We start from the raw sequence: 14,252 nt of genomic DNA, 5'->3' as shown, positions 1-14,252 counted from the left end.
TCGAACGTGAATTAGTCATTGGGAGACATATGAGTAACAAACCCATCAGGTCGTAAATCTGCACAACAAGCTCCAGAGGAGCAACAGCGATCAGGTGCTAGAACTGGGTTAAAACAATGGCCCAATAGCACTTAGAAGTTATTTTCATAAAATTAGTACCATCTGGCTGCAGCTGGCCGCTCCGAGGATGCTCATGCAGCAACACGATCGTAAACTGCTCATAATTAATAAAACATTATTGCGACCTACACTGTTGTTTTAAGCCACTGAGCAGTTTACGGATGTGTTGCCCTATGAACTTCTGAGTAGCCGCCGTCAGCAGCCAGACGGTGCTCGTTTTCTAAAGACGACTTCCACATGGAGTCAAAACCGGTAGTTAATAAAATTTTGTCGCGAGCTAGAGTGTTATTTAATCTCAGTCAAATCCATCAGGGATATTTCAACCCGATCATCACGTACTGACGGACGGAGACCGTCGAACATTCGGACGGTGGCTGTAAGAAATCACATGAAATCAGCGGAAGAAATCACTCATTACTTCCAAAGTGCTGTCAACAATACAGCTAGCACAAAGACTGTGCGCTGGGAGTTAAGAAGAATGGGGTAGAACGGTCACGCAGCTCCTCATATACCACATGGTTCTGCAGTCGAAAGTGACGCTTGCGGTGGCGTAAGGAGCGGTGCTACCCGATAGTGAATGACTGGAAATGAGTGATTTGGAGTGATAAACCACGCTATAGTCTCTGGTAATCAGACGGAAGTGTTTCGGTTTGGTTAACGTGTGAACACAGTTACCTGCCATGATGTGTAGTGCCAATAGTGAAGTACGAATGAGGTAGTGTTGTGGTACCACAGTCGTTTTCGCTGTTAGGTTGTGATCTCCTTATTGCGGTTGTGATAATGCTAATTGTAGAAGGATATGAACATATTTTAGAGCGTTCTGTACTGCGTGTGCGGAGCCCAATGGGATACCTTTAGTATGAGTTAGAACGTAGACTTCGATCCAGACTCCAGTGTCCAAAATCATTATCGTCTCTAGTTTCGGCTCTTGAGGAATAGTGTCCTTCTACTCCTCTATAGTCACTCAATGAAAGGGTCCCCAGCAGAGGTCAAACCGTGGCAAAGGCGATGGTTGGACACAGCCCATATTATTGTTCACTAATAGGTGTCCGGATACTGCTGATCAGATATTGTGTAGAGGCAGTAGACTGGACAGTGTCAACGTGAAAGGTTAGGCCTGCGAATAAACACTTGAAAGTGGCCCATGGCGAAAATCAGCTGATGTTGTGAAACAAATGAGTGTGATCTTAAAATGATCAAGCTCTATTAATAAAATCCGAAATGTTCTTTGAAAAGGGAGAATCTAGGAATGTAGCCATCATTCAATAGCCGTACCGCTAGTTAGATGTGTGACACAAGTAGCCCGTTCGAAAGCAGCTTAAATAGCCAAAATTCAGTGAGACCGCAAGGTGAGCAGATTTTAACCATCCACAAAAAAGGAAGTAGAATATCCACAATACTGCCGTCCTGTATCTCTCACATTTAATTCTAGCATAATACTGGAAGATATTCTGAGTTCGGACAACATGACCTACCTGGACCAATCTAAACATTCCCATGGAAACCAGCAAGCGTTGCATAAACACGTATAAAGCGACACTCGCCCTTTTCAATCACGACAACCTCAGAGTCATGAAGGGAGGAAACTATGTTTCCTCGTTATTTGTAGACTTTCGACAATCTTTCCATTCGGTTGCACATCAACGTATTCTAAAGGAAAGGCGTTGCTGTGAAATACTTCACTAGGTTTGTGACTGGAATCATAATTGACTGACATGTGGGATGCATCACGTAACGTCGTCGAGACACCAGGACAGTATCGTATCCTCTGTGTCCCCGAGGACTGCAAAGTGACCATTTCTGCCCGTACTTCACTTCAATGTCTTAGCGTATATCATTAGTTGGAATTTCAGAATTTTTGCAGGTGATACAATTAAAACGAGGATTTCCGTCTGATAAAAATTGTAATATCGCTTCGAAACAACAGTCTGGTGCAAACACTGGCAACTCCCTCCCTATGCAGAGAAATGCAGACCTTTGACCTTAATAAAATGTAGAAGCAAGGTATCCTTTGACAACGAGGCTAACGACGCACAACGAGACTCAGTCTGTAACTCTACAATACAGAATGCCACGCTATGGCACAGTGTTTCTTTTGTATTTTTTGATGTATTTCTTTAATCATGAATATAGTTATCTTCTTTGTACGTGATCAATATTTAGCCTGCATATATTATTTCCGTTTTAACTTGATGTAACCAAGTTAAAACAGTTTATGAATGTTGTAAAGGAGACATGCTGGTAAGTCAGGGATCTTGCTTTATATAAAATCAAAGACAGAGAGAGAGAGAGAGAGTCTGAATAGCAATAAAATCTGTGCAATACGAGAGAGTAGAGTTGGAAGTAAGCCGTGAGATATGTTGGACGCTATGTAGCTGCGAAAAAAGCGCTGTGTGTGTGTGTGTGTGTGTGTGTGTGTGTGTGTGTGTGTGTGTATGTATTCGTGAATGGCGACAGCGTGGTCGCAACGTATACTGAGATGACAAAAGTCATGGAATAGCCATATGCACATACACAGATGGCAGTACTATCACGTACACAGGGTATAAATGTGCAGTGCACTGGCAGAGTTGTCATTTGTGCTCGGGTGGTTCATGTCAAAAGGTTTCCGACGTGATTGTGGCTGCACGACGGGAGTTAATGGAAACGCGGAATACTAGGTGGAGCTAGACACATGGGGCATTCCGTTTCGGAAATCGTTGGTGAACTTAATATTCCGAAATTCAAAGTATGAGGAGTGTGCCGAGAATACCAAATTTCAACCATTACCTCTTACCATGGACAACGCAGCGACCGACGGCCTTCACTAAATAGCAAAGAGCAGCTGCCTTTGTATAAAGTTTTCAGTGATAACAGACGAGAAACACGTTGTGAAGTAACCGCAGAAGTCAATGTGGGACGCACGACGAACATATCCGTTAGGGCAGTGCGGCGAAATATGGCGATAATGTGCTGTGGCAGCAGTCGACCGACGCGAATGAGCCGGCCTGAGTGGCCGAGCGGTTCTAGGCGCTACAGTCTGGAACCTCGCGACCGCTACGGTCGCAGGTTCGAATCCTGCTTCGGGCATGGATGTGTGTGATGTCCTTAGGTTAGTTCGGTTTAAGTAGTTCTAGTTTCTAGGGGACTGATGACCACAGCAGTTAAGTCCCATAGTGCTCAGGGCCATTGGAACCATTTGACGCGAATGACTTTGCTAACGACACATCGCCTGCAGCGCCTCTCCTGGGCTCCTGACCATATCGATTGGATCCTAAACGATTAGAAAACCGTGGACTGGCCGGATGAGTCCAGATTTCACTTTGTAAGAGCTGATAATATTACGTCTCGAGTGTGGCGCAGTCCCCACGAAGCCAAGGACCCAAGTTTTCAATAAGGCACTGTGCAAGCAGGTCGTGGCTCCATAATGGTGTGGACTATGTTTAATTGAAGTAGACTGGGTCCTCTGGGGCCGCGGTGGTCTCGCGGTTCTAGGTGCGCAGTCCGGAACCGTGCGACTGCTACGGTCACAGGTTCGAATACTGCCTCGGGCATGGATGTGTGTGATGTCCTTAGGTTAGTTAGGTTTACGTAGTTCTAAGTTCTAGGGGACTGATGACCACAGCAGTTGAGTCCCATAGTGCTCAGAGCCATTTGCCATTTGGGTCCTCTGGTCCAACTGAACCGATCATTTACTAGAAATGGTTATGTTCAACTACTTGGAGCCCATTTGTAGCCATTAATGGACTTCAAGTTCCCAAACAATGACGTCATGTCACAAGGCCGCAATTGTTCGCGATCGGTGTGAAGAACATTCTGACAATTCGAGTGCATGAGTTAGCCTCCCAGGTAGCCCGACATGAATCCCATCGAACGTTTATGCGACGTAATCGAGAGTCAGTTTGTGCACAACATCCTGCACCGGCAACACTTTCGTAATTATGGACAGCTGTAGAGGCAGCATGGTTCAATATTTCTACTGTGGGCTTCTTACGGCTTGTTGAGTGCGCGCTACGTCGAGTTGCTGCATTAGGAGAGCTGACACGATGTTTGGACGTATCACATTACTTTTGTAGCCTCAGTGTGTGTAGCAAGACATTGATGGATGTGATGGGCATGCAGTGTGTGGGCCACAGTTAAGTTTCGATTAATAAACAAGCTTCAAGAAAATTATTAAAGGAAGCGAAGTGTGTGACTAAAACCTTTTCGGAAGTCATCCACAACTGATAGATGAGCCCTAACGAAAGTTATTTTAGCCGTCAAACTGTTACGTTGCGCCAGCAGCCACAACTCAAATAAACGATCAGAGTTTAAAACAGTTGGCAGTGTCGTAGAATTACTTTTTGGATAATATATTGAGTGTGTTCAACTTTAGCCGTAATCCCACATAATTAATTCCCTAAGCCATTTTCACCGTAAGCAGGACCCATTCACGCAGCTGAACAGGAAGGAATGATAACAATCTGAAATGTGCCAGGAACCAAAATTTAATTTTTTCTCTTACGCTGAGAAATTTATGTTCGTTGTTTAATCAAAACAATTTAGTGTTTTTGTATGAAAGCAATAGCAATTACTTTTTTGAAAATGAAGTTCGGCGTTATCTTAACATATTACTGTTAACTGTAATGTAATTTATAATTAACTAGCTTAGCGTCAACTGCTTCGCTCGCGTGGACTGTATCTGTATGGTCTTCACAGATTCATTTTTTTGTTTTTTTTTGTTTTTTGGTTTTGTTTTTCTTTAATCGAATTTTTATGTTGTTCACAAACTGCGGCACCTTCTGAACTTTTCACGCTAATTAAGGCCATAAAAGCATGGTCTTCTCCGAATGTACTTCTGACCAAAAAGCTGGAGTCCAATAATTTCTTTTGAGTTCTTACAGTGGTATTTCCAAAGAAACTTTCCAACGCCTTTGGTCCCGAGAAAGGAAAGATCATTAACGATTTTTTTATCTCTTTCTGAGAAGTCAGATACAGTGTTTTGTAGATTTAGGTTCGAAAATGCTTTCACAATGAAATAATTTCATGAAACTTTTCATCCCCAATTTCACTTCCGTAGCAGACTGAATTTCCTAAAAACACTTAAATATGTATTCTTTATTTATACCCGAGAAGTAAAATACCTTTGTCTATAAATGTAGTTTTAAAACTGCTTTAGCAGTTCTTTAATAATGATTTATTTTTTAAAAAAAGCTTTCACCCACTGTTTTACTCCATTAGTAGCAGAATTTCAAAAATTTGCAAACTTGTAATTTTTTATTTCCAATTGAAAAGTAGAGTAGCTATTTTCATAGATGCAGTTTCCACAGTTTCCCAGTAATTAGGTACGCTTAATCACGTTAGATTCCACATATCCCGAAGAGTATAGGTGGTTACAAGTTAAGCAATGGATATAATTGAAACTAAAAACTGATAAAGTGCAACGACCGCATAGACTCAGCTGTGGGTAAAGCAAACGCCGCGCTGCGATTCGTTGGTGGAATGTCGAGAAGTTACGGTTTTTCTGTAAAAGGTACTGTATACGAGACCCACACCTGAATACTGCTCGAGTGTTTGAGACTCTTCTGAGGCCGGGCTAACCGAGAACACCATTCTACACAGAGAAGGATGGAGGGCATGTCACAGGTTTGTTTGAAGCCAGTGGGCCTGGTGAATAATACCACATCACGTGTGCTACCCACCACCGTGTTATTTGCATATCTGACTTACATTGCAAACTGAAATGTAAAGTCTTCCAATTGGTGGCAAAAAGTCGAATTTTGACATGCAAAAATAAAGTTTCATTATTTTAATAACAGCTTTTGGCGCTATATTATAATATATATGATTCAGTAAATATCTTTGTGTCTGCTTACGGCTGAGAAGTAGTTTGGTTTTTAGCTATTGTGACTGCAAAGTCGAGTATTATTACTCATCTTCAAGCAGAATTTCTTCTTTATTTATACGACGGACGGAGCGAGGGCGGGAGGCTTGTGTCAGCAGTACAATCGACCCTGTCTTCAGCCAGAGAAAAAGTAACGGACACAAAGCCGAAACACAATAAATGAAGTAATTAAATGCTGCGATATTTACAAGCGACTTTAAAATTTGTAGATATGAATTTGTGGAAGGTTTTATATTAAACAAACAAGATTTTGTTTTGTTTTAGTTTGAAACAGTTATACGAAATAGGAAAACGAAAACGATAATAACGAAATTAAAACATTAGGTAAAACTCTGTGATCTGTCAATAAATGTTGAAGAACGTACCCCTGGAATGATTGTTTGTTGTCTGAGGCGTAAAGGTCCGGCTTTTAGTAAGGTGGAAGGGTGTTGGTATAAGAATGGAAGGCTGATAGGAAGTATCGATGGAGGAGGAGTACATGTTGAGGAGAGAGGAAGGAAGATATAGTTAGGTGTTTCGATAAGGCCATAATGCGAAGATGAGAGTAGGGTAGAGAAAAATGGGGAATGAAGGGGAAAATGGTAGGGAAAGACTGAGAGGGGAAGAAAAAGGGAACGTTGACGAGGTGGAATGGATGAGGTGTTACTGCAGTTAGCAGGAAGAGTAATGTCGGTACGAATTTCACTGTCTAGAAGAGGGTGGTGGTTGAAATTTGACTGGGAGAGGAGTTGCCGGATGTGCAGGTGAACGATTGCTGGCCATCCGAGAAGGACCGGAGATATCACAGCCAAATTGATTTGAAAGATAACAAGTTGTACAAAGATCAAATGATTAAAAATACAGCCCTTTGTGAAGTGAGGAAGATGATAAAGATGATAAAATCAGTATTGAGTGTGCCACCGTTGCTGGCTATAACGACTGCTACACGCCTCAGCATTGAATCATAGAGGTTCTGGATGTGTTGCTGGGATATGTCAGTCAATGCTGCTTCCACATATTGCCAAAGCTATTCTAGCGCTGCAGCGGGTGGTGTATTCCGGACCAGTCTTTCCGCAGTCTTCGACCAGACGTTTTCGATAAAGCGAGAGATCGTGAGAACAGGTAGTCCAAGACAGCAATGCAATCCGATGGCCGACGAAGAAGTTTTGAAGACTGTGTACCAAGTGTTGTCGCACATTATCATGTTGCAATGTGGCCGTCGGCAAGCTCCGAAGGTATGGGAGCACAATAGGTTCCGACACTTCAGAGAAGTAACACTGGCTGGTTAATGTACCGGCAGTGCAAACGTCTGCGGCGTTGATTCAGTGGGAAACGCAGCAATGCACACACTGCTGCAAACGACGTCGAATGATACGCGTGGACACTGCTTGTTCCCCAACAAACCGAACTGGTTGTGATATGGTTCATGATGTGGCAGAACAATCCATCACTGCCATGCGCACGATATATCTTCAAATGGTTTAAATGGGTCTGAGCACTATAGGACTTAACATCTGAGGTCATCAGTCCCCTAGAACTTAGAACTACTTAAACCTAACTAACGTAAGGACATCACACACATCCATGCCCGAGACAGGATTCGAACCTGCGCCTGTAGCAGCAGCGCGGTTCCGGACTGAAGCGCCTAGAACCGCTCGGCCACAACGGCTGGCTTCACGATATATCTGTCATAACGTGTAATGGTTCCGTCATTCCTTCCTGCATCCACCAGTTCCGCCCGACGCGATCACCGATTTCTCTGAAGAATAATCCTCGATCCCAATAGTCAATTGTTCTTGCTCGGTCGAACTCCGTCACGTGCTCGACAGCCGCTCGCAGTCTTCTACGAGGCAAACTGAAGCTGCTTACGCAAAATACCCGCATGAAAGAGCAATTCCACCACTTCCACAGGACCGTCTGTTCCCTCTTTTTATATAGCTTACAGGTAGTGCTACTGTCGCTCACGAAGTGCGCCTGCGCTGAAATGCTAATCATGTGCATCTCTCGTCGCCGCAAACACATGCTACAAATTTGACCTGATGTGGATGCGTCCTTCAGGGTGTTGCACCTTTGGTGGCCAGACGTGTAGGATTGTACATTATAGGGGAGAAAATTCGGTTATTGGAGTGGAGTTTGCGGATAATGTAGGTTTCTCGAAGCTGTTCAATGTTTAGCGAGGAGGTGAGGTGGTAATGGGTACGTATGGGAGAAGGTAAACGGATTTGGAAAGAAAGGCCGAGAGCAAGACGTCCACGGCTTTGCAGGAACTGACTGAACTTAGGTATAGCAACGTTTACATAAGGAGAGAATGGGAGGGAACAAGGTTGCATAAGTGTCCAGGATAGTAGAGAGGTCAAATTCAAATACCTACACAGCCGCTACTCCAAATACTACGCGAGTACGAACGGTGTCCAAGTCAAAAGAATCATATATAATCTCAAAATAATATAAAAACCACGACAGTAACGTCCTTCTTCCTTTCTTTCTTCTTCACTTCACAGATGGACACCGTGGACTGCTACAGTACTCAACTGTACCAGTGGACTGTCTCGTTTTATTTCGGCTCCTCCAAAGGCGCCCTATGTTGCTGTGGCGTCTCGTTCCAATGTATATTGGGACTGCATAACACGCACCTATAAATAAACAATACATTAATTCTCTAGCGGGGCGCTACGGTTCTATGGTGGGTGTTTTCGATGTGTACTGGGACTGCATACACGTACCTGTAAATAAACAACAAATTAATCACATAACTGTATTTTTTGGAGGTGTTAAGCAAAATTTTATGATTACCCCTCCAAAGTTTAATGTGTTATGTAGCTCTATAAATCTTCAAGCAATTGAAATCTTGACATTTCTTTGTATAGAATTTAAATTAAAACAATAACACATTTAACACTTCATTTTAAGAAAGTTTCTTGAGGAAAATCGCGTTCAAATCAAGTGATGGACCATGCACAGAAAACGTTGAATAATAACAGTTTCTTCTCTCCTCGTTATTTCTTTTTCAAATAATAATTCCACATTTTGTGACAAAAATTCCGATATATCGCAATTAGTCATATTTTACATTTGATATGCACTGGTCAACAGCATTTTTGTTGCAAAGAAAGTGAATGGTGTTGTTTCCTAGGTCGTCGGTGTTGAGTTAAAATCAGCTTTTTGCTATCGGGCTCAGTTTTCCTTGTGATACGGTACCCTCTATGGATCGAAATGGTTGACAATGCTGCATTCTGGTCATTACTACGTGACTTATCTTAAATATGCTGCATGTTTGACTGGTGAAAAGTAATCGAAATATGTAAGAGAAATTACGACACATGATCGTCAACTCGTAGACAACACTCACGAACCTTGTTTTTGATGGACGGCAGTAACGAAGACAAGAATTTGGCGTCCCACACAGGCAGCCATTCGTCATTTACTACACTCCTGAAAGGTTCGTTGGAGGGATCACGTGACATGTCCTTTGCTGTTCCCATGATTCAGAGGCAACCAATGGATCTCACACAGGACTGCTTTTTATTTTTGGTCTGGAAAAAATAAATGGAATCTCCTAGAAAACAAGGAAAACTGTGCATTATTCTGATTTACCACCTGCTATAAGGCCTGTACGTCACAGTGAAGGATTTTCGATGGCTGTGCCTCCTCAGAATGTGATGGTAACTGAAGGCGAGTGCAGGGCCGAACACGCAGAGGACAGCGAAACAGAATTTAAATGAAAATTTAGTACTTTCTGTCATGGTCGCCGGGACGAATTACTGCAGTAACTGCAGCTTGTAAAGCTTTGATCTACAGGCGTCGTTTCACAACACGGCACACAGTTGTTTGAGGAAGCTGAAGTTCCTGGCCTGCCCGTCGTGCGGGCTTCCGAGGGCTCCGTGAGAACGCATCTCGGATACGCTGGATATATTCGTTAGGCGTACGTGGCCGATCAGTGCTCCCTCCTTTGCATACGCAACCAACTTACAAGAATTTTGTATGCTAGTCAAAAATCTGCTTGTCCAGAGGCGGCTTCTTGCTGAGTCGACGACGGAATGCACGTTTAAGTTAAACAATGGATTGACTTCGCGCAAATTCCAACACTGAATATGATTTACCTTGTGGTGCAGTCGCCATTTTGCTAGAAATAAACAACAGCAACAGCGTAGCTGTCTCAAAGCTTTCAATCTTCCTCTATCCAGTGACATGCTCAGTGTCTTTGTATCTTTTATAGTTTATCTGTAAGAAACAAATGAGACACGTTCTTTCTTTTGAATCCCCCCTGTATGCCTGGGCTGGAAATTATAGAATATAATATATGATTAATATTTCCTTGATTTGTTGAGTGCTGTTAGAGTAACGGCTTTGCTAGTATCCACAAGTGTCGCCAAGAACATTCTACCCAGAATTATCATGATACCATACAATAATTATTGAGATAATACAACATTATGAGATGTAACATACTACATTTCGTAAATGGTCGTTTGGATTTCTTTCCAGACAACCTTGGCACGGTTTGTGACGAGCTTGGAGCAATGTTTCACCAGAACACTTCTCGAATGGAAAAGTATTATCAAGACGAATAGAGTACCACAACATCGTCCGTCTACTGGTGGTCCCTAAGATGCAATGTTCGTGAGGCAAAGTATTCGAGGAATACGGCAAGGAAATATTTTAGCTGTGAGTCTTTACTTTTCTTTTACTCTTATATCACGCATTTCTTTGATTCCCTTACGCACTGATAGATCTTTTTGCTGTAGCCATTTGGAAGTCGTTTTGCGAGAGTGTGTCGTTTTGCCAGATACATAAAATAGACTGGTTCCCAACCTTTCTTAGACCATCACGCCTGAGTGCAATCAGACATTAGCTAGTACCCCCGTCCATCCCCTGCCATCTGTTGTCCCTCCCCCCCTCCCCCGCATTCCACCCACTTTAGCGCCTAACTGAACTGTGGAATGAAACACATTTTTTGGAGCACTTTTACTTTTAAGTGATGAAAGACGAATGATATTTGGCTTGTGTGTGTGTGTGTTAGAATGAATAATGAAAGAATTCGTGGTGCATCGCAAGTGCTACCCACACCTGCCTCTCAGGTATGAAAGCTAACTATCCACAGCGAGGGTAGATACTTTTTACAAAACATACTTGTCCTTTATGACCCGTCTCCATTCTGATACTTGCTTGACATGCACAACTGCAGTCCCATTTAAAATCAACCAAGTTCAGATGCGTGCACTGAATGTTTGTAAATCATTTGACTGCTGCACTCCTTTGTCTTGAACTGGCCGAAATTGGACGACTTCAGACTGTTAATGCTTTGTGTCTAACCGCTACAATAATAATAATAATGATAATTGATGTGTCGGCAGCTGGGCCAACACCTTGTAGATAGAGGTGGCTTAAAAGGCACGCTAGACTAACGCAGACGGGCGTGAAGTACTGGAACAGGATACGTAATTAATGCTATGAAGAAAAGTACGTAGCTGGTATAATACTTATCTTTAATCAATCATTGTGGTACATCGCACAAAGGAGACTTTAATTACAATCACTGTAAGGCTAATGGCGCCTTGCTAGTTCGTAGCCATTAACTTAGCTGAAGGCTATTCTGTCTCTCGGCTAATGAGAGAGAAAGGCTTCGTACGTCTAGTCGCTAGCTCTGTCGTCCGTACAACTGGGGTGAGTTCGAGTCAGTCTCTCGAGACCTGCCTTGTGGTGGCGCTAGGTTTGCGATCACACAGTGGCGACACGCGGGTCCGACATGTACTACAGGACCGCGGCCGATTTAAGCTACCACCTAGCACGTGTGGTGTCTGGCTGTGACACCACAATAATAATAATATTAATAATTATAAACCCCGTGGAGGCCCGAGAAAAGAATAGGTCTCCGGTATGTTCTGTCAGTCGTAAAAGGCGACGAAAAGAACAACCCCCCTTTTAATGTGATTAGTTGGTTCAGAACAGAACTAATAAATCCTCGGACAAGCGCTCTCATTGTCGGGGACGACGCTTGAACCCTATGCCCGTCCACAATGGTAACGGCACTGCTAGCCACACGGAAAATGATTTTAATCCAAATAGAGGTGTTTTGCAGGATATGCTTCCTGCGACCACTCTAGAAGGAAAACAAAGTCAGAGGATGAGATGGTCAGATGAAGTTAACCGATACCTCATGTTCTGTTATTACCAAGCAACAAACTTAGGAACCAACACAACTGGATACAGATCACAAGTATACACAACATTTATTACCAGATACCCAGAATTAAAATTTTTAACAGAACAACGACTAGCTGATCAGATCCGTGTAATAATCAAAAATAACAGGATACCCCAGTCAGAATTAGAAAACATCAGACAACAAGTACAAAAAATACTGGAACAAAATAATGTGCCATCAGAAGAAGAAGAAAATACAGTAATGGACTCAAACATCCCAGAGCAAACAAACAAAGAACAACATGCATCAATTAAACAATCAGAGGAAAACGAAATCTTAAGACAGCCACCGGAACAAACACATAGTACACAAAGTGACACACATGTTAGATATAGAAGAAATATTTCAGCTGACATATATAGAATACAAAGACACAAATACGGACATTAGACCATTCTTGCATAGACCCCCAAATAACCCACAAGTCGAAACAACAATAACAACTATCAACACAATGATACACAACAAAATAAACGAAAATACAACTACGGAAGAGTTACAACTACTGGTTTATATAGGAGCACTCACTACACCAAATATACACATCAGGCAGAGATCAGAACCAACAAACACACAGAAGAAACCCACAAAACCAGCATGGCATCACAGGCTACAGATCAGAATAGAAAAACTGAGAAAAGACATTGGACAGCTAACACAATTTATAAGAAATGAAATATCAGACAAAAAACGAAAAAGGTTAGGTAAAATCTCACAACAAGAAGCGATAGAGCAATTAGATGAAAAGAAGCAGAAATTACAAGCATTGGCCAAACGACTTAAAAGATACAAAAAGAGTGAAAATAGATGGAAACAAAACCAAACATTCAACACAAACCAAAAGAAATTTTATCAGACAATAGATAACATGCACATTAAAATAGACAATCCATCAAACATAACAGACATGGAACACTTCTGGAGCAACATATGGTCAAACCCAGTACAACATAACAGACATGCACGTGGATACAAGCAGGAACAGACACATACAAGATGATACCACAAATGCCTGAAGTGATAATTTTGCAACATGAAGTCACCCGAGCTATTAATTCTATGCACAATTGGAAAGACACTGGAAAAGATAAAATAGCAAATTTCTGGCTAAAGAAGTTCACCCCAACACATTCACATCTAACTAAATTATTTAACAGTTACATTGCAGACCCATACACAGTCCCTGATACACTTACACAAGGAATAACGTATCTGAAACCTAAAGATCAAGCAGACGCAGCAAACCCAGCAAAATATCGCCCCATAACATGCCTACCAACAATACACGAAATATTAACTTCAGTAATTACACAGAAATTAATGACACATACAACACAGAACAAAATTATAAATGAAGAACAAAAAAGCTGCTGCAAAGGAGCACAAGGATGTAAAGAGCAACTGATAATAGATGCAGAGGTGACATATCAAGCTAAAACTAAACAAAGGTCGCTGCACTACGCATACATTGATTACCAAAAAGCTTTTGATAGTGTACCCCACTCATGGTTACTGCAGATATTGGAAATATACAAAGTAGATCCTAAATTGATACAGTTCCTAAACATAGTAATGAAAAATTGGAAAACCACACTTAATATCCAAACAAATTCAAAGAATATCACATCACAGCCAATACAGATTAAGCATGGAATATACCAAGGAGACTCATTAAATCCTTTCTGGTTCTGCCTTGTTCTGAACCCACTATCCAACATGCTAAATAATACAAATTATGTATATAATATTACTGGAACATACCAACACAAAATCACACATTTGCTGTACATGGATGATCTAAAACTACTGGCAGCAACAAATCAACAACCCAACCAATTACTAAACATAACAGAAGTATTCATCAATGATATAAATATGACTTTTGGAACAGACAAATGTAAGAAAAATAGTATAGTCAAGAGAAATCACACTAAACAAGAAGATTACTTATTGGATAACCTCAGCTACTGCATAGAAGAGATGGAAAAAACAGATGCCTATAAATATCTAGGATGCAGGCAAAAAATAGGAATAGATAATACAAATATTAAAGAAGAACTAAAAGAAAAATATAGACAAAGACTA

Source organism: Schistocerca nitens, chromosome 7, assembly GCF_023898315.1.
Source record: "Schistocerca nitens isolate TAMUIC-IGC-003100 chromosome 7, iqSchNite1.1, whole genome shotgun sequence".
In the NCBI taxonomy this organism is placed as follows: domain Eukaryota; kingdom Metazoa; phylum Arthropoda; class Insecta; order Orthoptera; family Acrididae; genus Schistocerca; species Schistocerca nitens.
The sequence above is the reverse complement of the archived record's forward strand: the minus strand, read 5'-3'. Positions refer to the sequence as shown.